Consider the following 26,014-nt stretch of genomic DNA (forward strand, 5'->3'; position numbering starts at 1 on the left):
GGGTGTCTGCTGGACTGTCTCTCATTTGTTGATATTGCTCTTGCACTGGGAAGGGAAAATCAAAACCAGGATGCAATTCTGAATACATAGCCTCACCACAATGTCAGGCAAAAGGGAATAATCATTTTTCTCAAACTGCTGCTTATGGTCCAACCACTGCAGCCCGATGTGTTTTTAGCTTTCCTTGCAGGAGCACACTGTTGGCTTGTGTTCAGCCACATAAATAGGTTTAACCTTACTGTCTTGCATATCAGGGAAACCATAGTGCAGCTGCAGTCATAATCATATTTTGGACCTGCTAGCAGAGCCTAAATAACCTGATTTAGAGCTAGTTTAGTTATGTTTTCAAAAGTAGAAGTCGTGTATCGTGCATTTACCCCGAGTCTCAGCTACTGCAGCAAGAGGCTGCAACATACTGACTTGAAGACAACATCACTTCACTGGTAAAAATACATGGAGAAAGGCAGCACATGTGATCCAGGTGATGCTCAGCCACTTTGGAAAAAGGCATGCTATGCAGTATGTGACATTGAGAGTGCTGAGAGGTGCTGATGAGGGACATTGCACAAAGTCAGACAATTCCTGTTTCCTGTTTTGACAAGCTCATCCAGCCCACCTCCTTGCCCCAAGGCAGTCTCATCTGTAGCTGACTCCATCACTCTTGGCTAATGTTTGTCTCACCTGCAGTTAAAAACCTCCTATCTGGCAGGTTCTCCAGGCAGCTATGTCCTTGCTGCACTACCCTTACAGTTAGAAACAAATTCCTGATATCTAAACTGATACCAAGCCATCATTTTAGGCTTCCAGAAGAAGGTATCTGTTAAGATAGCAGACATATCTGTGTGATGTGATTTAGGAGCAGTTGGCCCTGCCTCTGACCAACTTCCACAGACCAAATGACATCTTGGGGGCCTTTTCAGCCTCATGTGCCATGTTTTCTCTGATTATTGTGCTGCTTTTGGGAAAATTATCTGACAGCTAAATCATCTGGAAGTTGTCTTTTTGCATGAGGCTGAAGGGAGCACTGAAAGATGACAGTGAGGAAAATGCCATATTGATGTAGCAAAGGTTAAAAACATGCAGTAACAGTGACCTTAGGATGTGATTTTTATATCCCCCTAGATACTACATCAGCTCAAGCATGGATGATCTGCTCTTCTTAAAAGATAGAATAGTTTCTACTTTTACATAAATTTGTACATAGAAAATAATTATAGCAAGCCAGCATTTGGGACTTTTATCTAAAAACAGCTCTATATAACCCAAAAAGAGTGCATTAGTCACACAAACATTTTGAAGGAATGTATTGATGTCCCTAGTCTAACACAGAAAATTTCATTTCAGAGAAAATATTTTTGGAGCCTTATTGTCATCTCTGAACTAAGTTCACTGAATTGGATCTACCTCAGCATAAAGTTCTTCTACATGATATGAACTGTAATTATTGCTGTTGTGCTAGTGGAAAAAGTACACTACTTCAGAGATTAGCAGAATATCCCCTTCTTCTGCTTAAATTATACCTTTTTCAGGGTTTTGAGAGGCATAATTGCTCTAGGCTTTTTACATCTATGGTCAGTCTCTCATACCCTGAATCCAACAGGAAGTCCCTTGGCATGACTGAACCCCTTTGTATTCTGCACAAATTTGATTTCTGTTAGCTCAGACATATTCTAAAATTTGAAAGAATTTGGCACAACAGAGAAAATGAAGATGACAGTAATTCAAGGCCACAATAAGATAACACCTACAGGCTAATATAACTGGCAAAATTCATGAAAATTACCTGTGTTTGACAAGCAACATTTCAAAGTAAATGTAAAAAACATGTAAAGAGATACTATACATACCTTTATTTTTCTTTTGATTGGCTTTTTTCCATGTAGATCTTATTAAAAAAGCAGGTCAAAATGTAAATTATGTCCATAAATTTATTATACTTGGTAGATAACTGATAATGAGACTACCTTTAATTACTGGTGAAGAAGATACAGGTATTAAAATGCTAACATCAGCTCTTGAGCAACTGAGGTTCTATAAGCATGCAGTGATTACTGTCAGCAACTAAAAAAATGACTTGAATTAATTTCTCATTGAATTTTCAACTAAATTCAGACAGACTTACATCCTCACTCATTTAGAAGATTTTGAGCCCAGTACTATATTCTTCTTACTCTTAATTCCCTATTAGAGACTTAAAAATATTTATTTTCCCTCACAAAATCTGTTGCATACACAATAACATCCACATTTAGTTTCTCAAACTTGGAATGGATGGTATAACAGACTGCAGAAAGAGACACTTTTATTTTGCAAAAGTTATTTCATTATATAGCAACTAAGAGGTGAAGATGGTGAATGAGCTGTGAGTTTGAATGCTACCATTTCTTATCTTTCAGTTGTCACATGCCATCAGGCAGACAGGCAGCCCTGGATGGACAAAGACACCGAAGAGCTGCAAGTGAGACTGCTGAACTTGAATGAGACTGCAAAATCCTTTGAGGATCTGAGATTTAGGGCTTTATCCAGACCTCTGACATTTTAGCAGAATACTAATTTTTCCTTTGTCCTCACCCTTTGCTTCCTTCAGTTGCTTAAATAACTGAAGCCTTGTGAAAAGAAATTGGCTTTAGGAGCAAACTTCTCATCTATATTTATGCATATTTAGAAGGCAACCATCCTTATGTAGGAAGCCACTGCAGTTTCAGGTTGCAATTCACCTGTCCTGTGGTGCATAGTTTGGGTTGAGGTTGCTGTGTGTTTGACTGGGTCACCTTCCCTTTGCTGATCCCAGTAGGGCACGTAGATGATTATACTGTAAAAGTGCCAGTAATCCCACTGAGCACCACTACGAAGACCGCCTGGATATACAGCAACCAACTGGAGCCGTTACCCTGGTCAGGAATACGAGGCAGGTCAAAAGGCTTAAATAAAATGAAGTGTCACACTTTGTATGAGGTGGGTTGGCTTCAAAAATATTTCCAAAGAATATTGTAATATTGCAGTGAATATGGATATGGAGGCACCAGCACACTGCTTTATCAGTTCCCATTTCACAGTATTAATTGCTACTTATGAGGCCCTTGATAGTTCAGTCCTCATTGAATGCCTTAGCAAGCTAATGGTTGGTACAATTTAAATTAGTTAAGCCACATTAAATATTCATAGCCAAGATTTTTAATATTGTAGTCTTAAAACAGAGATTGTACTAACAGATTTTTTTAAACTGATAAGAAGTCAGTGCAGAATGCAAGACCTTAGTAGTGACTCTCTTGCTCAGCTACCAGACTGTTCATATCACAGTCTGTCACAGCAGATTGCCAGTGCCAACCAGAGACTGAAAGTTTTACTTGATTTATAGGTTTCTTCTAGGTACCAAAAAGCCACTGTACCTTCTGTGCTTCAGCGTGCAGATAGCACATGAAGTAAGAGAATCACAAGACAAGACTTGAAACGTGCATAATTTTTGCAAGTCTCTCTTTCTTCCTGTTTGCTTACAAGAAGTCTGCTTAACAAAAGTTGATATTTCAGAACTGGTATATGACATACTAATAACAAGTTAGCAAGTAACAGTAATTTTCTGTCATCTAAATACAATACTTAATGCAAAAATAGATTTTTCTAAAACAAGTAAATTTGAGAGCTACACGATTAAGTGAGTAATGAACTACTTAATTCTGAGGGTACAGGTTCTATTGCAAATTATAATTGTTAAATTAACTAAAGGCCTAGAAAAGTTAACCTAATTTCCTGTTTAGGCTCAAGACCAAAAGTTGAGACAATAGGGGCAGATAAGAACTTGAAACATACTAAATACTTCAAAATTTAAGAAAACTTAAGTACAGACTGGATCCAAAGACCAACTACTCTGGTAACAACAGAAATTTTTAACATCCCCTCATGATACAGTTTTGCTTTTCTGCTTTTGATGAAGCCTCATTTTACTTGAACACTATCAGTGATCAGATTTTTCTCCATCAAAATCTGAGCCCCACCATTGCTTTTAACTGACCAGAGCAGTAAAATAGTGGATATACCTGTGGTTTGCTTAAGGATTTTAGCAGGCACACCCATCTGATATAAGGCAGTCTAGGGTGTTTGAGCCTTGCTTAAAATGAAGAGTGACATACTAGTTTGAAAAAAACCACACATATCATTGGAAAGAGGCAGAAGAACATGTAACTAATGAATATAAGCAGCAAAATAAGTGATTGGAGGAAGCACAGAAAACCAAGAATTCTGGAAAAGAGAACTTTAAACTGCAGAGAGGTGAAATGGGGACAATCAAATAATACCAAGGAAAAAAGGAGACGGGCAAAGGGAATTGAGAATGACACTAAACCAGAAAAAGAGGTTAAAAATAACTTTTCTTCTCCTAAATAAATAATTATTTAGAAGTACAGGGGCATCGGGAAATAATAAAGACAAAAATGACACAAAGCAAAGAACGAATGGGGAAAAAAAAAGACAGAACAACATAAAGGGAATGACATATGGATTTACTAGAGATAGGAGGGAGAAAAGCAATGAAAAATGCCCACATTTTGTGTTTAGATAGTGATACATATTTTTAGTAGAAGTTTAATCTTTTGTGGCAGCCATAATTATGCAAAATAGCAATCTGCATCCTAAATATCTAGTAAAAGCAGAAGTACTGGTTTACAGTCTTTCGGAGAATACATACCATGTGTCATAAATTATGACATTTTTCAGCATGATAGCTGTCATCATCAGTCTGTTCAGAAATTCAGTGATTAAGGTTTAGCTAAAGCCTGTGTAAATTTTATAACACTTATGTGGCATTGCTCTCGTTCAGACATGGTGATTTTTTTAAATGAATGGCTGACACTTGATGATATCCTGAAATCAATAACCTGAAACACCAGCCAGAAAGTGGAAGAGTAGTAAAAGAATTGGTTTGCTCTGTAGTGAGTTGCAATTATTGCTATGTCCTCTCAAATAATGAGTTATGCATCACACCATCTCTCTTAGTAGGAGACTAAAATGGAAATGAAACTGGCACCCTAAAAGGCTTTGAAGTCTAAAATAGTAGGATTAAAACCTGTTGAAGTTCTTGGATGAGAAGCTTGACTAAGAGCAAGTCATAGATTCTCTACTGCTGTCATAGTATCTTTCCTCTAACATTTATTGGTTTATTTGTTGTTATATTAAGGAATCATCACAGGCTTCTCATTAGACATTACTTAAAAACATAATGTATTGGACTATTAACTCCTGAAGAAATAAAGCAACACTTTACTGCCCTGAAGAGCTTAACCTCATGACACCTGTTGGCAATTAAATTGGCTGGGATTATTTCCCTCAATACCAGAACTGAAAAGGTCTGGAAAGAAGCAGTAGCTCTTTACAGCTAGCAGACTTAGTTTTAAATAGGACAAATCCCCAAGCCCACCCCATCCCCCAAAACTGGATTAGAAACAAGCTCTATGGAATATAAGATTTATCTCAGCTACAAGAACTCAGTGAAACCAAAGGAGTAGCATAGGAAGCTAACATCTTTTTCTTAGAAAGGAGATCTTGATTCTAATACTGTGTTGATTGCTGTGATCATAAGAAAGTTGACTTGATCATATAATTTTGGGTATGTGGATGATTCAACATCCAGATGTAGAACAAAACTTTTGTGCCAAAAAATATCCAATAGTCAATAATAACATCAAAACATGTATGTTTTCTGTAAAGTAGGATTTAGATAAACATCTTTTAAAGTTCAGCTAATATTATATTCAACCAAATTGTGCTGACATTCTCTCCCAAGAAGAATAAATACCATGATAATCTATTTAGAAAGTATGCATTCCTTCTTAATTCTCTGCAGATGAATATAAAAAATCTTGGTTTGTTGAGATGTACTAGACATTTCCCAAATATTTAAGTAAAAGGGCTTCATTCAATGATTGGTTAAGTTGGGCACAAGAGTATTACTAAAATGGTAACTCTATAGATTTTTTTGTCTGCACTAAGCTTCCCAATTCTCTCTTCAAACATTTGAATAGTGCGATTAGCATCTTCATTTAGCAAGGGAAAATGTTAAAATTCAGTTGAAACTCATCTAATTTTAAGCATTATGGAAATTAATATGCAGCTTCCTATAGAATGGAGTTAATCAAGCTCTTATTATTGTGATATCTGCATATATTTAATTATAGCAAGTTACACTGCATGTTTCATAGAGAAGTTTGTAAGGCTATGCAGAGCATGGCCATCATCATTAATTGAAGACTTGTCTGAACATTGTAAGGTACTTTTTTGTACAGGACTCTAGAATTAGGAATCAGTTTGCTACCAAAAATAAAGATTCCTTCCAAAAACATTAAAAGTATCCAGCACTTTCAAATAAAAATATTATTTATATTAATAATTAATTTTGTAGCTTTTTTTAGCCAACTATCAAACTGCTTTAGTATTACTACCTTGTTATCAGGTTGTTTGTACCAAGTTTGGATACATTTTCTGTTGTGGGTTGGTTGGGTTTTTTTCCATATGGTAAACCTGACAGCTGTTGTTTTGTTGAAAGTTTACTCTTTAAAAATTCCCTAGCACTGTGCTGTGCCTCTGCTGCACATTCAGTGGAATGGGAATGAAGGCAAGGTGCTACTCAAAACAAACAGAAATCTGTTATAATTTCTTCCTTGGCAGCTTCCACTGAAAAATGGAAAAGGTCTTTGCAATCCAGTAACACAGTTACAGTGTATGTCCTGCAGCAAATTCAGAGCCTCAGGACAGTTGGCCAGCTCTTGCTCTTAGGGAGGCAAAGAGCTGGGCTTCCCTTTCATTCAACCAGAGGTTAGGGGCCGGTATCTTGGTTTGTTCCTAAGATGTTAACATATTGAAGAAAACGGTATGTTACATTTAATTCTGTTACTCTCATGAATACTAAACAGTGGTTTGAGTAAGACTTTTCTTCTCACTGGTTTTCATCATTTTTTTTTCTTTATTTGCTTTGGGGAAAAAAAAAAGGCATAATAAGAGATCCAAGAGTTCATATTTAAAGACCAAAAAAAAAGAAAACTGTATTATCAGCTTGTGAAAGAGAATGAGTGAGTATGTTTTTCACATACTCCCTTAGATGAAAACATATGGAAGCAGAGTGGTTCAGGTCATAAAAACAATTTCGAACCTCTGCCTAAGGCGGGTCTGCTGGCAGGGAACAGAAGCAGAGGCATGCCTTTCCAGCTCTTAGAGTAACTCCCGTGTCACTTTGACCCGACAGAAGATTAAGTTAAGCATGGATGGTCTCATGATTTCAGAAGAGCTTAGGGTGCTGTTAGAGGGATATTTCTAGAAAATAAAAATGTCTGCTCCACTGAGGAATATATATGTTCCTCTTCATTCATGCCACATAAATCTGGAATTAAAGATGTGAAAAAGTACATAATGTAAAGCCAGCATCCCTGTTGACGTTAAAGTGAACAGCTGAACTGTGGAAAAAAATAACAATGCCAAATTTAAAATTCAGCTGTCATATTGATAAATTGCATTAATTTATTTGCATACAGATCTCAAGAAACAGCAACAGAATCAGACAAGAACAAAACAGAACAGTAATTATGTAGAACCTCAGAGTATATTGAGAACTATGAACCACAGACCTAAGGTTTATTTATTTAATAAATTCCTACATTTTACTTAATATTTCAACTCCTCTGTCAGATGCTTCATAGAGGCATAAGGAATAATTTCTTAAGGTACAGTGGATCAGTGAAACTGTGAATAAAGGAAAACAGACCTATATATCTGCTATACACATTACACAGAACTCAGCTGTACTGCAGATATAATAATATTAATGGACAGATAAAAATGAACTGTAATATGTATCTTTATATATGTTATAAATTCGTTTTGCTTTGCTATCCAACAGTTGTTGGGAAGGACGTCTGCATTGAATAGACTGACTACTATATACTAATTCAATGAAGATACCAGTTTTGAATGTCAAGAGACTAGAAACCCATTTCAAATACTGTAGTATTTCCTACCTAACAATTTGAAGCTAAGTATTTAGCTATTTCCAGAGAATAATTTATTTTTGTTGTATTCCCTTAATCATAAATTACATTTGGTGTCTTCTCTGGACAAAAATATTCTATTATTTAATTAAAAGTTATTACTGAGGGATTTCCAAATAAATATTACAGTGGCTGAGAACTTCCTTTTTTGACCTTCCCAAAACACATAAATTCCCTACACATTTTCCTGCAGATAGGACAGAAAGCCCAACAGATTTCACTTAAGAGTGTCTTATTTTCTTTGTTTTGTTACATAAAGAGAGGCAGTTGTGTTGAGGAAAGGGGTAAGCTTGATCAGCAGATCTTACCAAACAAGTTGAGATTCATCAATTCCCTGCCCCACAGCTATTGTAACCTCCTTGGATTTCAGAAGATAACCTGAAAACAAATTTTGGGATCACTGCCTGCTAATCCTGAACAGACGCTGCCTTTGAGTAAGGAGAAATACCCATTTCCTACTCTGAATGTCTACGTTCTTCCACATTTTCTAACAGAAATGTTTGCAGATATCTTCAGAAAAGGACGTCTTACAGATCTTTGAGCAGTCTGGGTTTTTTTAATTTGTTTTTAACTTTTTTTTTTTACACAGAAAACTGCCATGTAAGAGAAAATTTAGCCAGCAGTTTCATAACTTACAAAGATTTGGTCAAATTCTGTGAAAAATTCTCTCTAGTCAAGTTAAATGTCTATAGAGAGGAAGGGAAACATTCAATAAAAAACAGTAGTAGCAGCTGTGTACCTTAGTAGGTCTCTTGTATTCCCTGGTGTCTACTGTCACAGATGGGGTATTAGAAAAGCAAAACATTCTTGATGATGTTCAGTAACTTGTGGTATATTAATAGCTAATAACTTCTCAGGTTCATAAAGTCTCTAGTAACACTATCCACTATTATCAAGTAACAGAAGAAAGATTTATGGAAAGGATTGGATAGGATAGGGGGAGAAGAACACTCAGACATCACGATGAAGTCAAGTTTCATAGTTTTAGCTCACACTTAAAAATTAACATTAAATTATATAGAAAAATATCCCAAAAGGTAGCTTTTCAGAAAGTCATGATTCAATAATGCAGTTTTATCAAAATATAATATTGTAAAAGTCTATCAAGTGGGAAAGACCACTACTAAGGCTAAGCAAATATTCAGAGGGATGATTTATATCAGGAAACTATACTAGGATCATGTTGCAAAAAAAAGCAATTCAGAAATTACAAAGCATTGCTTCTTTCCACAGGCTCAGTCCAGCACATTTCTGAGACATCTCGGTAACATGAGTTGAAGTTCAAACTTAATTAGAGAAGTCCAGGAACCACTCCCAAAGTATGTCACTGCTGTGACTTCCTAGAAAAGAAAAAGAAGGATCTTGCTGACTATTAAGTGTTTTTCTTCATGTAAGATGTTGCACTAGGCTGTGATATAGAAAATATGGGGCAGAGCTCCAGAGGTGCAAACTTTAACACTTGCTTACTTAAGCTTGGGTTACAAATGCTGGGATAAGACCATTGTGTTTCAGGGAAGACAATACCTCCCAACATACCTCAGTCCACTTCATCAAGTATTTCAACCATATTTTTGTCTTGACAAAAAATGACATGGACTGCTTTTTCACTTCTTTGCACACTATCAAAGTCTTGTTGCTGGCTGACAGGTCCTGTCTTAACAAAAAACAGATTTTGGCAGGATGAAACACTTTATAAAGTCAGTTGAAACAATCATAATTAATACAACAGCAATTTTGAACTATTGGGGATATAACATGAGGCAGTTGTTGATATTGTAGCTTTAGATTATGTTCAATACTGTGGGTTCTGATATATTCATCAACACTTCTTTGTGACCTATTATAACCACCGGGATTCTCATTCATTGAAACTAGACTCATCGAGAGTCAAATTTATATTCTCTGTGTAGGTGAGCCTAGTTCCTAATCCTAACTCCTGGACTGGCCATTTCAGAGCAAAAATTTGAAGTTTCCAGAACAAAATTCTTTCAGTGGTAATCCAAAACATTTGTTACTGGTTGCAGCTTGCTGGTCTCTTCCAAAATGTTAAATTCCTTTCTCTTCAAGACAGTTCAGTTTACAAGAGATATAATGTAGTTGTAGAGGATGGGTCACAACAAAACCATGACTAAAGTGGAGCCACCTCTTCCCCTCACCACCACAATTTTGCTGTAGGCATGGTCTTTTGGAAATGGCATTTTGTTACTATTGAGGATCCTCAGCACGACTAATATAGACTCTCACGATGTTGCAGGGTAAGGGACAGCAGGGCCCATCTGTAAGTGCAGGGCACCTGAAGAGGGTGGGAATTTCACCCTCAAGCACTTCTCCAAGCTAGAAAATACCCACAGTAATTGTAGCACATTATAAAAGGTGATAGACAAAGACTGTAGGAAATATGTCAGCTTCAAAGAGAAAGGAAGAGAATAATTACAGACCCATGAGACAGACTGATGTTTGTCCAATTGTTTTTCCGAGTGAAGCCTAAATCGAAAAAGACTACTTTTTTGGTGCTTTTGAAGCTCAGTGACTGCAAAGTCTTAAAGCTTTAGTAAGAAAAAGGAAACAGTGCCACCTAACCGTGGAAACTGTACTTTTTAGGTATTAAAGACGAATGAACTAATATTTTGTATTTTAAAGTTTGGAGGGGGGCGATACTTTGTGAAGAACTTTTACCTATAAGTAACATATTGCTAGTATGTGTCCTTTCTAAAATCATTACTGGGAGACTCCAGTTTTCAGTACAAAAGTCTTCTTGACCCCACTGCATGTATTAAAAAACTGTTTTTTCATTTGAAGACAACTAATTGGAACAGGATTCATACTTAATTGAGGAGACAATGTATGGTCAGACCGTGTATGATGATGCTTCACTTTAAATTCGCTAACTACTCACTTTTAAACTGAATAGCTATATTAATATTAACAGACACGTGCATTCTATCATTTTCTGAAGTTCTTTCCATCAGTATTGTTTTCAAAATGATCACTTCCGTATTACAAAAAGCAAAGATTGTTGTGACTAATTACCACAACCGTCCCTCAGCTGACAACAGAATGAGAGTTTTATGAAACTTTCTACCATAATGACAATGTAATTTGCAGTGCCAGGTGAATCTATTCTTAGATAACTATCGGCAGTGTAAATGTTGATCCAGACCTGAGTTATATGTGTGTAGGCCCATAGCCCAGTTTCCAAAACCATTCTCACCACAGGTACCCATGAAAAGACAATGCACAGAACTTATGAGCCTACCGCAATTGTCCAAGTGCCTGAATGAAAAACAATGAAGAGGAAATACTTCCAAAAATTAATCAGAACATGAATTTTAAAGTTCAATGAACATCACAAATGCTAAACTAGTATCATATCAATGAAAAGAATGTTTATGCTCACTTTTAAAAGTATCTACTATAAATTCAAATGTATAAACATATTTTGAGTCAGTTGTTTCCTGGTTGCAACAAAGTGAAGATGTGATGTGGTTGGCCCTGGAGTTATATATGTGTTGCCCTGAAGAGGAAGTAACCATCATCTCTTTCTTGACATTTATTCTTGTACCTCCTCTAAATCTATTGCTTATCTTCTCACACATTTCTTAATGTCATAAAATCTCTCACAAAGAAGAGGGTGAAAATGTGCAGCAAAATGTCCATCAGCTGAAACTGAAAATTTTTTTTAAAGAACAACAACGAATAGTAGGCTCTCAAGCATGGGACTTTTAACTACTTGCTAGGGTGTTTCCATTGTAAACAAAACTTAATCTCAGTGTCATTTTGCATGATTCTTGCCTAACAATGAATTTTGCTGTCTAATGGTGCTATAGATGAGAAACTCTTCAAAGGCTAGAATCCATCAGACACTTTCAACTATCATTAAAACATTCAGAAAAGTGTTGCATATTCCACAACATTTAGAAGAACTACACTTGAGTCTGATGCTAAGCGTGAGATAAGGTATCATCCCACATTTGGCATTTGATGTATGCTCTTCATCCAGTACAGAAATCTGCAATTATTTCTCTTTGAATTTTTAGCTTGACAGAATAACACCAGTAAAATATTTCTATCAGTTGTGTTATTTCTATATGATGTTTTTTGAACATTTCTTTTTACTTCAGAAATGTGCTGGGAATAAAGTAAACACACAGTTCTGGGGCTTAATCCTTGAAAGTTTGAATTGTGCCTAAAACCTAGGGCAACCTCCACTTCATTTCTGCAATGCAAATGGGATGAATAAAAACCTGCCTGTTTCAGGGCTGTGTACTTTGAATATGAAATAGCCATATATAAAAGAAAAGAGCAAATTGTGGCTGTGGAAACAGAAATCATAATCTGTGCAACTGTTTGTGAAGGAGATCTTATTCTCTCCTAGAAATACTAAACTTTTTGGGTATTTTTGCAATTTCATGCTACTTCAAAAGTAGAAAAGGAGATATTGTCTAATGCAAATGATAATTTTATCATTAAAATTAAAAAGACAGAAAATGTTACTATTTTGTTCAGTTTCTGTATTAGGTGTTAGCTAGACTATTGATGTACACACAGAAAAGTCTTCCCTTGGACTGGAATTTATTTTGTTGCTTTTCTTCTTCAGTTAATAAGTTGGAAAAATGGAGCAAAAAAGTTTGTGCTGAAGTGCAGGAAGTAGTAAAGCAAGTAATATTTCAAAAAATTATGATACCAGTGTTCAAATGTAGCACACCTCAAACAGTGGTGTTGGAATGTCACTTTGCTCTTCCGTCTTGCTCTCGCACTTGCAGTCCCACACATCCCCTGCATCTGTATACACACTCACTCACACACACAAACATTTAGTCAATCATGGGGTAATAAAAACAATTACAGAAGATAGAAGTGAGTGTCACACTCCTTAAAAAGGATTTAAAAAGAATATATGTGTATATGTACGTACATGCACACACATATATATACAAACACTGGAATATATCTTGGAATATTTACTTGTGCTAGGGAAAATAAGAGGTGAGTGCTATCCACAGCAGAAAACAAGATGAGATAAGCTCTATCACCATGATCTGGAATTCATAATATAATTTGTGTTTTATAGAAAAAAGACACCTGAGAAGAAGTGTAATCTTTTGGTACCCTCCCTCCTTTTCTGACTCTTCTCTCCCCACCTAGCACAAAGTGAAACTAACTGGCATCCTGACACAGTCTGCATGTGGCTACTTTTAAAAGCCTTCCAAGACAGCAAAACCCATAAAACTCATGGTCTCTCAACTACTTGTCTGGTGCTGCTTTCTGCTTTACTTTCTCCTCTGTAATACTCCAACATAAAAGATGTGCTCACTCTTAACACAGAGTCTTTTGCCTCACCAATTTCATCAACGTTTCATCAAGAGCTGATTAATATAAACCACCTGTATAAATACCAAGGGAGACGCAAGTCTATGGTCACAAAAACTCTAGATATCTTTAGATGTCTCTCTTGTCTTTCAAAAATCAAAGCCACCTACATCTAACATTTCTAGCGCAATATACATCAGTCACCTCTCATTTTCTCTCGATGTATATTTTCTAGATAAGAATAGTAATCTGCATGGATATTTCTATAGTAATGTAATAATAAATGAATTTGCATCCAAAAAATTAGTTTGAACACCACAAGTCAAAGTTCATTGATTAAGGAGAGGTTGTTTTAGGTTCCTATACTTCCAAAAGTATTTATATAAATTCAGTCTGAAGTAGATCTGAGTTTGAAAAAACAATAAAGAAGAAAAAAAAATTCCCCACACAAGAGACATAATGCCTGTCTTCTCTGCAACCATCTGAACTGATTTAGCACTAAGCAAAAATCAGTTTGCACCTGTAAAGTCCTTGGTCTATCCAAAGGTCTGTCTAAAACCAAGTTCAGATCACTGAACATGTGTACTTGTCATGTTTACCTTGACTAACAGAATAGAGGATGGGTTTTGCCATGCAGTGGAGAACTGCTGTTCTCTTGAGTGAGAAATTCTAACAGACTGAAACAAACAAAAAAATCAATTTTCATGTAACTTATTTCAGTGTAATTACCCTGATAAATTATTTTGTTGGTTAAAATAAAAACTTTCCTAGTTCTTTTATTTTAAAAGTACCAACACAGACTCAGAATCCCCTGTGTACAAGATTTCGGCACATAGGGATGCTAGGCTAAGTTTTGGGTGTTGGGATTTCATAATGCAGTTGTTTATACTATATATTTTCTGCTGATGACTCTATAAAAGTTTCTGTCAAATTACAGATGTTGCAGTTGTAAAGAGAAACAGTCTCCTGGTCAGATCCCAGGAAATTCATAGACTTTTTGGAGTCAGTGGGATACAGGTATACTTCAAATGCTTATTATCACTCAGGCTGTGAACCAAATTGAAGACAAGATACAGCAAGAATGCTGACTAATGGCAGCAAAAGGGAAGTGAAAAATAGAACAAAAGATTTCCCTAGAGGTAATACAATAGAGATGGGAAAATCTATGTCAATTTATAGGATTGGAGCCTCCTGCTTGTCCAGTGAAGCAATCAGAGAGGCAGCTGAACTTTATATTAGAGGACTTCCCATGTGTAAATGGAACCAGTGAGTGACATTTCAGATAGCAAGGCTGAAGTGGAAAAACTAAAGACAAAGGCCCTTATGCTATATCTGTTCTTGGCTGCTGAAATTGTCCTGGTGGGTTTTAGGCAGCTGGATGTGAGTTATAGAAGTCTGAAACTATTCACAGTCATTATCTAGAACTGGAGAGTTGTGAAGCTGGGAGTTCAACTGCATTATCTCTTCTCACCTTTCAAGCACCTACTATGATTTCAGGTTTGTTAGTCCCAAGAGTGGTGACTGACATTGGATCCACTAGTGACAGAGTCTGTCCTCAAGAGGAGCTGCAGGCTGATGCTGTGCCCCTGGTCAAACAAGCCACTACTGAGATCATGAGGCTGAATTTGGACACATAACTGAGTAGGAGATATAAGGGTGGGTAGAGGGTGGCTCAGAGCCATCCAAACATGCCAGGGCTTGTGGAGACGTCACCTTATTCAAAAAAGCACTCAGAAGAAGAGCTTCTCTTGCCCTTGGTATGGTTATCATTAGGAACATTAAGAATTATTCTCTTTCCTAACCTTTCCATCCACTTCCTCCTCATTTTTTTTTTCATTAATAAGTGCTTGCCTTCCTGCCTTCCCTTCTATTTCATCATGGGCTTTAACATTTCTGTATTTCCAGGACATCTGAATGACAGCCAAAGTAGCATGCATTTTCCTAGATATCTGTCACATCACTTCATATGCATGCAATTTCCAAATGAGATGGTGCTGGTGTTTATCTTTTTATGTGAAGAATCTCTAGAGCTGTAATTTTTCTGTCAAAGTTGCTGGGCTGCTTCTGTTTCTTTTGGGGTTGTTTTTGATGCAGTGACCAAAATTCTGTATGGTCTATTCATTTTGAAAATACGCCAGTGATTTCTGTAATACCACTGCCTTTACTGTTATCTATGCTTCTCTTTGTGCAGCTTGCTAATATCTCAGTAATACAGCCTAATATTCTCTCCGGTAAATATCTGAAAATATAAAGACATACTCCTACTAGCAATTTTCAGCATTTTTTGAAAAACCTTTTAAATCTAAATTTATCAAACTTAAAATCACTCTCAGCATCCACTGAATTACACATGTCAAACAGAGTTTCACTGGCCATTTAGTCAGGGTTCATTTATTAATCTGGTAGAACCAGCTGACAGAGTGCTACTCTCCTTGCTAGGCAATTAGTCTTCTCATGCGTACAGGAGGAGTGAGGAGTCTGAAGTTACAGCTTAACAACTAAGGTATTTAAACTCTGAATAATTTGGTATGCTCTCCTATGAGGCTATTTAGTTTTTGTCTTTTGTTATAAGTTCTTGTCATTAATTGCAAAAAATATTTTGATTGATAAAAGAGGGAAAGACTAAATGCTATGTTGTGATATTCAACATGTAAATCTACTGATGAATATATGCTCTAAAATGCCATTAACTATCAAAGTATATTTCTGATTAAAATTCAGTTTCTTCCAGATAAGAAAACAACATGCATTTGTAATAATATTTTGCATTAATACTGGTTTATTGTCTGTTTAGACTCATGAATAAACGTGAGGTTCTTGGAACACCCTTCTGAATATGCTGTGTAATCCTTCACCCTTTGTTGCAGAAGGATGCCTACAATCACATTGCATAACCCTTAGGCCTTTTTCTCAGTATCTTTTGGAAACTCTTCCAGCAAACCCACAATATAAGCAAGGGAGAAATCGTGATCATTTTGGAGTAAATCAGAGTTTTGTCATGGACTTCAATCGATTCAGGATTCACTTCTTAAGTGACTGCTGTTTAAAAAAATGGAAAGTAACTTCCTCAGGCAGATTAAGCAAGAAAATGTTAAAGCTGTTAATATGCTTTCCTTATGTTTATTGTTATAGTTTTGGCTAGTTTTTAATATGGATAGAATCCATTAGTTGCTCAGAATACCATATCTTTCTGTTACTTTATTAATAAACGGATACATAGTTACAGATGCATATGCTCAAAATTATATAGCAGGACTAATTTTGTTAAAGATTATAGAACTACTGTAATGTAGAACTGCTCTAGACTGCATGAATTCTTATTTCAGAACCTCATTTAAATGAAAATTAGCCCTGCTGTACACCTTGTCAGCCATCTTCTTCATGTTTACCCTAAGGGCCCTTTTACAGTCCTGAAACAATGATAAACAGTGTTCACATGGCTACAGTTCACATATACACTCACATTTCAGTTTTATATTGTCAGAGGGGACTCTGAATGCAGAGCAGATTTTTGTGAAGCAGCCATCTCTTATGGAGTATTTAACATCCCATTTATTCAATGTATCTATGTTAACAGAAGCTTAAAGTATTAACGTGACTCTTGGAAGATGGCTTAGCTGTTATTCATGACACTTTTCTTGTATGCTATATAAAAACAAAATTAACACAGCTACAGCTTGTTAATATATCTGGCACCAAACATGGATACTGGGGATTACTGGGCTTTTTGGCAGCAAAGTACCAATAATGCCGTATGACTGATTTGGTAGACTTGTGATTATCACCCCATGATACCTTCAGAGTTCAATCTGTTAGCCCATTTGCCTACTTAGCAGGTCAGCAACTGGTGAAAATGCTACAGACTTAATATTTTTCCAAAAGGCAATTCCCTACCAAGATTGGTTTGTTGAACTAAAAGCTCCTAATTCTTTCTTGGCCAAAAGCTATTAGTGCCACTTAAAGGTTTGAAAACAAAGAGAACAACAGAGAACTGTGTGGCCCATGTTTTTTCCAGAGTCAGTTATTTAGTGCTGGAAGACTAAGAATCAGCACTGACCCATATTTTATAATGCCACAGTAGTATTGCCACCAGTGTACACTTCTTGCCACAGCGCAGCGTTCACAAAGTTTTATTTGAGGAGTCAGTCTGATTCTAAATGATTTAATGCAAGCCCACTGAATACAGACTAGTGTGTTTTTCCAAGGCTCACCCACTGAATACACCACTCTTCCCATTTACTCTCAAGTTTCCACATACACAGACAAGACTGACAGTACTTCAGCTAAATGCATGTCTGCCCCACATGTGCAGAACCCAATAGCACTCATAGGCACCTGTCACGCGGACCAGTGGCTGATAGATCATGGAAAGAGCCAGGCAAACTGGTAAAAAAAGGAAGAGTGATGTTCCTCCGGGGTGGGTATTGGGACCAGTGCTGTTTAACATATTTGTTGGTGACATGGACAGTGGGACTGAGTGCACCCTCAGCAAGTTTGCAGATGACACCAAGATGAGTGGTGTGCTAGAAATGTTGGAGGGAAGGGATGCCATCCAGAGGAACCTTGACAGGCTTGAGAGGTGGGCCTGGTGCAAACCTGATGAAGTTCAACAAGGCCAAGTACAAGGTCCTGCACATGGATCGGGGCAATCTCAAGCACAGATGCAGTCTGGGTGATGCGTGGATTGAGAGCAGCTCTGCAGAGAAGGACTTGGGAGTGTTGGTGGACAAGAAAAACAGACTATGAGCCAGCAATGTGTGCTCACAGCCCAGAAAGCCAACCATATCTTGGGCTGCATCAAGAGAAGCATGACCAGCAAGTCAAGGGAGGTGATTCTCCCCCTCTACTCTGTTCTCATGAGACACTACCAGAGTACTGCATTCAGCTCTGGAGTCCTCAACATAAGAAGGACATGGACCTGTTGAAATGAGCCCAGAGGAGGACCATGAAGATGATCGGAGGGCTGGAGCACCTCTCCTGTGAAGACAGGCTGAGACATTTGGCATTGTTCAGCCTGGAGAAGAGAAGGCTCCAGGGAGATCTTATAGAGGCCTTCCAGTACTTAAAGGGGGCTGCAGGAAAGATGAGGAGGGACTTCTTAAAGGGCATGTAGTGCTAGAACAAGGGGTAATGCCTTTAAACTAAAAGAGGTTTTAGATTAGTTTTAGATTTGATTTGAATTAGATGTAAGGGAGGAGTTGTCCACTGTGAGAGTAGTGAGACACTGGAACAAGTTGCCCAGAGTTACCCTCCCTGGCAGTGTTCAAGGCCAGGTTGGACTGGGCTTTGAGCAGCCTGGTCTGGTGGAAGGTGTCCCTGCCCATGGCAGGGGGTTAGATGATCTTTAAGGTTCTTCCCAACACAAACCATTCTATGAAGCACTTAAGTATATACTTGAAAATCAGTCCACTTTTCTCCAGGTTTATCCTCCCTTTTTCCTGAGTTCCAAATAAAACCCTTTAGAAATTTCACAGTGACACTAGCACTAGCACTCCTTTATCTGTAAAAACACTTAATTTAAAACTGTGATTGTGAGTACCAGCCTGTGTTCATTTTCTGGAGAAGTAAAAGATTTCTGCTTTCTTTGGAAATATTTTCTTTTTTTGTTCTGTAAAATGAAATGCCATTTTACACTGTCAGATGAATGAATTCTGATTACTGTATTTATAGCAAAGCTGTCTACAATCGCTTCTCCAGAGATCAAACTGCAGATATTATAGCAGTCTTAGTAAGCAACAAGACCCTTTGAAAGTACCATCTTTTCTTCACAGGTCTGAAAGAAGAGGATTTCCCAAAATAGTTACAATCTTTGAAGTTATAGTGGGTGTTTTATGCCACTATATATCAATTTTAATCTCACAATATATAATACTGGCAGGAAGGGACCTTGGGAGGTCTTTGGTTCAGCCTCCTGCTCTAGGCAGGGCCATCTGTGAGATCCAATCAGGTTGCTCAGGGCTTTGTCCAGTCAGGTCTTGAATGCCTCCAAGGACAGAGACTCTACAACCTCCCTGGGCAGCCTGTGCTTCTGACTGACTGTCCTTAGGCTGAAAACCTTCCTTAAATCTAATCTGAATCCCATTGTTTCTCTTTATGCCTGTTGCCTCTCATTCTCCCACCATGTGCCACTGTGAAGAGGGTTTTTTTTAGTTTTCTGGGTAACCCTGTACATACCATGCTTAGGTGACCCCAAAGTCTTCTTGTCTCCAGGCTGAACCAGCTTCAGTCCCTCAGCGTCACTGTACAGGACACGTGCTCCAATATAAACTATCCTGGTGGCCCTCCATCCAGACTGTAACATCCTAACTTGTATACAAGATCATAGCAGCAGAAAGTTTCAAAAGCTCTGCTAAAGTCACAGTAAATGGCATCTGCTGCCCACCCTCATCCATCCAGTCAGTCATTGTATCACCAAGGGCAGTCAGGCTGCTCAGGCAGCACCCACCCTTGGTAGAGCCCTTGAAGGCTCTGCCCCATCACCTTCTTCACCTTCGCATGTCCAGAAGTATGTTCCAAAGGAACACTGTCCATGATTTTCCCAGAAATCAAAGTCAATGAGGCTGACTAACCTCTAGTTTAGAAATAAAATTTTACAAATCAAAAGCTTTGGAGATCTAGGATGGGCAATAGAATAAAAGTCTGATCTACTCATGAAATGTCTTCTTTGGACAATTGACATTATGGTGTAGAGCAGTTTAAATTTAGTCTTCATGTTAGAGCTGAAGATAGAAAAATTATCTGTGGTTAATAAAGAGGAGGTTCTTCTCTGATTTCTTTTTTTTATTTTTGATAAGTCTATATTTCTTTTAGGATCACAGAATCATAGAACAGTTTGGAATAGAAGGGATCTTTAAAGATCATCAAGTCCAACACCTCTGTCTTGGGCGGGGACATCTTCAACTAGATCAAGTTGTTCAAAGACTCATCCATTACCCCTTCTTCTAGCCTACATGTCCTTGTAAGTCCCTTCTCATCTTTCCTGAAGGCCACCCTTAGGTACTGGAAGGTTGCTATAAGGTCAAGGTGGCCTTTGATGCAGTCCAGGATATGACTGGCTTTCTGGGCTGCAAGTGCACACTGCCAGCTCATATCAAGTTTTTCATCCACCAGTATCCCCAAGTCCTTCTCTGCAGGGTTGCTCGCATTCAATTCATCCCACAATCTGTACTGGTATTAGGGATTGTCCTGACCCACATGCAGGACCTTGCACTTAGCCTTCCCGAACTTCATGAAGTTTGCAGGACCCACCGCTCAAGCCTGTCAAGGTCTCTCTGGATGGCATCCCTTCCCTCAAACAAATCAACATCACCACTCAGCTTGGTGTCATCTGCAAACTTGCTGAGAGTGCACTCAATCTCACTGTCCATGTCATTCGTGAAGATATTAAATAGCATTTGCCTCAGTACAGACCCTTGACAGACAACATTATTACTGGATTCCACTTGAATATTGAGACATTGACTGCAATTTTTTGGACACGACCACCCAACCAATTCCTTATACATGTAACAATCCATTCATCAAATACATCTCTCTCCAACTTAGGAGCAAGAATTTTGTTGGAGACCTTATCAAAGGACTTATAGATGTACAGATAGATGACATTTGTGGTTCTTCCGTTGACCACTGATGCAGTCACTCCATCATAGAAGGCCACTAGATTAGTCAAACACGATTTGCCCATGGTGAAGCCATGTTGAATGCCTCTGATCACTTCCCTCTCTTCCTTATGTTTCCATATATCTTCCAGAAGGATCTGTTCCGTGATCTTACCAGGCACAGAGGTGAGGCTGCCAGTTTAGTAGTTCCCAGCGTCTTCCTTATTACGCTTTTTAAAAATGGGTGTGATATTTCCCTGTTTCCCTTTTTTAAAGCTTTTGAAGAACATTCCTTCATAGACCTTATTCATAATTAATGCTTTTGCCAACTTCCATAAAACCTAAAAAATTAAGAAGCTGTTAGGAAATTTTATTCAACATTTTTGCTAGGGAAATTACTTAAATACAATGTACTCTGTGTGCAGAGCTATTTAAATACTTTTCATTAAATGAAACCTCTAAAAATGGGAATTCTCTCAGGTAAGAGATTATAATTCATATAGATCGCGTTAGAGGAAGAATTCATGTAAAATGAAAAAATAGGTGAACCATATCTTTCTGTAATCATTCTTTTCTAGTTTGAAAATCCACTCTCTATTTCAGCATATTGAAGCTTTATTTATTATGCTTATTGGTATTATGCTCCAGAAATAGTTGCTGAAGGTGAAATATATTGTTAATTCTGTATATCTCTGATGTAGATATCACTCAAATGGATTATAGAGTTTTAATAATTTATGCAAAATAATCTATACAAAAGGACTGAGTTAAATCTATTTTATATTTTGTAACAATAATAGTAACAACACAATGTAATACATGTGAAAACTCGTAACAGTGAGAGTTTTCACACATATTGCATTGTCTTGCATTTCTGACCTCAGTTGTTCTTGATGCAAATGTGCCATGCCGTGCACATTCAGATGTACTTTAGCAATTGGATACAGAACAATAATTTAATCAGAAAGCTGTAAGTACAGAAAACCTTTTAATGTTATTTTTAAAATTACATAGTTTCCTGGAAGAGCAATATTCACAATGATATATTATTCAAATGCATAATCGGTTAACCGATGTATGCCTGCATAATTCTCATTGTTTCTCCTGGATATGTTTTTCCTTTCTTGTCTACCTTTTTTATCATATGTCACTGTCACCTCTTATGCAGTCCACACACAACAGAAGCTAAATTTTCTGTTTTCAGAACTGTTGAAATTATTTTCCAGTGTATGTCCTTTTCCTTCCCAGGTTTTTTTTATGTCCTGACTCCTAATGAGGCCATGAGTATGAAATCCTGCTTATCCATGTTTAGAAAGGCAAATTGGCAGTCAGCCAAAGTTCATTGCAAAGTATAACATAATTAGTAAGAGGAAAAGAGATGTTTTGATGGGAAAAAAGTCCCAACAATTTAGAATAAAATATATCCCCAAGGATTTTCCCACAAAAGAAATGGGTTTCAAAACAAACATGGAAGAGACTTCTAGTGGTATGAAGGATCTGAAGTTACATCAAAATATTTAAATGAAGGAGTAATTGCAGAAATGACTGAAACCCAAGTTTTCTCTTTCCCTTTCCCAAGTGTCTGTCCTAACCAACAGGCTATAATCTTGCTCTGACTATAGTCATGTTGTAGTCATGCTGTAGTGAATCAACTCTGATTATTAGAGCATATTTCTCAGTAAATAAAGGTTCACATCTTCTTACAATAGACTTCTCTTGTCCATTTTTTCTTATTCTGAATAGCCAAAATTCAGCTCTGCTTGTGGTTGTAGTTGCCGCTAAACTGGTTGGCTATTTAGCATTCAAAGTTTAGGTGGAATGATAAAGAGGAAGTAATCTATTAAACTAGAGAGAATAAATAAAATTAGGATGATTAAATATTTTCAGTCTACATAATGTTTATCTTGTGTAAATAGCATGAAGAGTAACAAATCTCATTTTATTGTAGGCTTTTCAGTAAAATGTATTGTATCCACTCAGAAACTTTTAACCAGCATAACATCTTCTCATGTATATCTTCAGGCCAAGTGTGTTAGAATAAATTACTTCAAACTGACCTTAGATTTGGTGGCTATTTACAAAGAATGATCATTTTTAGTTACTAAATAACTGTGTAGGTGCTATATAAAGTTGAGGTACTTTTATTAACTGTCAAGTGTGGAACAGGTGAAGAAGCTAAGAAATTTTCCATCATACACTGTATGATAAAAGCTTGTTTATGTTAAAGACATCATATTGTTTGCTACTGCTTTTTCTGTGTGTATTAATAAAGTTCTAGCTATTATAATTGCTGCAGTAAACAGGACACTTACTAATATGAACTCAATATCTATGTGTAATGAACTACAGCTGTAGGGATACAGTATTCAATCCTGTGAACTAAAAATTAGGTCTTGAATTGAATCTGTAACTGGGAATGGGTGCCTGTATCCTCTTGTTTAGCTATGGAGTAATCATCATCACTTAGAAGCAAATGTAAATTAATTATTTTTTAATAATTGCCACATTTTATTAACACAGCTTTAGAAATGACTGCAGTTATTTCATCAAGCTCTTTATGATTCTCAGTCTAAAATAGTGCAGATTTTAGAATAAGTTTAGATAATCAGGGAGATTAATTTCTTCTCAAGGCATATAATCCCCCAAATGAATAGAATGTAACTCAAGAAAAGCAACTATGCAATGCTGACAGTATAAAATCAAATCATTTAGTTGTTTATAGGTGTCCTCTTCCAATAACCTTTTTTTGCTGATTAAAAAAATCTGAAAATCTATTTTGCCTCGTATGAACTCCAAAATAAGCTCAACCAATTCCATTAGAAATAAGATTTGTCCGCATACATTAATTTAGATATCTAAAAATATCTTCAGTTATCAAAAAAAATAAACAAATAGGAAACCACTCATTTAGTACAGTTTCACCCTTTAAGTGGGATATTTTAAAACTGGAACTTTGAATGCTTGTGGAACGGGGAATGAAGTCACAAAAAAACAGTGGCTCTGAGAAGTCCTAGGTAATTACCTCAGAATTTCTTATAAGAAATGTAATTACTTGATTCTGTCTCTATCATGAAGGGAATCTTTAGCAGTCTAAATAGGGATGATGACATAAAAGTAAGGAAGGAGCCTAGCCTTGGTTTGCAGCAATTGACTGCTTCAAGATGACTATGAGAACTAGAGAAATTTCAAAATACACTGAAAGATGCAGGAGTTGGAAAACAGCACTTCTAATAGTACATCAGGACCTTGGTTCATTTAGATGCCCAAGGAGAAGACCACAAGAAACCTGGCCACTGTTTTTAGGTACAGGGACAGATATGAGGTCTTCTTAAGTGTCTGATGAGCTGATGAGAAGGTCCAGCAGCTGCACCTAGAACCCATGGAAAATAATCTGCTTTAATATTCATTTAGTTTAACCATGGACTGTGATGAATAGGCCATCACCAAGAATCCTTAGCATGAAACAGCACAGTTTCTAGAAAGATCTTCAGTGTACTCTATTTGGGGGGCAAACACACACACAGACACACACATTCTCCAACCTCTGTGTGGAGCAATGTGTCAGGTGAGATCTTAGACAAATAATAATCATGGTCTATGTGGGCTTGAAATGTGGGGTTCTGAGTTCCCATGTTCATCCATCTGCTTTGGAGCTCCTAACATGCTCCTGACACTGGTACATCTATGTTAAAACAAATATTGTAACTAAACTTCAAGTTCTAGAGTTTCATTCAGCATCTTGACAAAGGTAAAAAGGAAGTCTTTCCCACAGTATCACTTTTCCTTTGCTTCTGTTTTGTTTATTTGTTAGTCTTCCCCTGAAGCATCAGTTGCTGACCATGTCTGAAGACAGGCTGTTGAGCTGGGTGGTCAGTGGTCTGAGAGAGCACAAAGAATTCATACGGTAACATTTGACATTTCCTGCTCTACTTTCCACCTGCTTTGATCTTATTACTTTAACTGAATATTTAATGTGTGAATATCTACGTAAACACTGTTAGCAGACAATACACATTTTTGTGGTGGTAGTTCAAAACACCTTGCTCAATACTTCCTTTGTTTTGGCTGCTATTTCTTCTTCCTGCTGCTTTTGATTCTGTCCAGTGTAGAAAAGCTTTCAGGCTATTCTTAAAATCTCTGTTCTTATCAAGTAGCATTCTCCTGTTTTCTTAATTTCTTCCTTGGATTGGCTGCAGTGATCTCACCAGTCAGTGCATTGATTCTGGGCTGTAACTCCTGCACTTTCCCCATGAGTGTGGTGCCATTTAGATTCTATTTGTAATAGTAATTCTGGAGCATAGTTACAATTTTAGTGGTTATGGCATACCAGCTAGCATGTTGTTGTGATTTTATTTATCTTCACTGAAACATATGCTATCTATGACTTTAGTAAGGCCTTTGACACTGTTTCCCACAGCTTTCTCCTGGAAAAACTGGCTGCTTGTGGCTTGGATGGGCACACGCTCTGCTGGGTAAAAAAACTGTCTGGATGGCCGGACCCAGAGAGTTGTGGTGAACTCCGGTTGGCAGCTGGTCACAAGTGGTGTCCCCCAGGGCTCGGTTTTGGGGCCACTCCTGCTTAACATCTTTATTGATGATCTAGACTAGGGGATCGAGTGCACCCTCAGTCAGTTTGCAGATGACACCCAGTTGGGTGGGAGTGTTGATCTGCTCGAGGGTAGGGAGGCTCTGCAGAGAGACCTGGACAGGCTGGAGCCATGGGCTGAGGCCAACTGGAGGAGTTTCCATAAGGCCAAATGCCGGGGGCTGCCCTTGGGCCACAACAACCCCCAGCAGCACTACAGGCTTGTGGAGGAGTGGCTGGAGAGCTGCCAGTGAGAGAGGGACCTGGGGGGGTTGATTGACAGCCGGCTGAACAGGAGCCAGCAGTGTGCCCAGGTGGCCAAGAAGGCCAATGGCATCCTGGCTTGTGTCAGCACTAGCGTGGCCAGCAGGGACAGGGAAGGGATCTCACCCCTGTACTCGGCACTGGTGAGGCCGCCCCTCGATTCCTGTGTTCAGTTTTGGGCCCCTCACTACAAAAAGGACATTGAATGACTCGAGCGTGTCCAGAGA

Source organism: Athene noctua, chromosome 2 (assembly GCF_965140245.1).
Source record: "Athene noctua chromosome 2, bAthNoc1.hap1.1, whole genome shotgun sequence".
Classification (NCBI taxonomy): domain Eukaryota; kingdom Metazoa; phylum Chordata; class Aves; order Strigiformes; family Strigidae; genus Athene; species Athene noctua.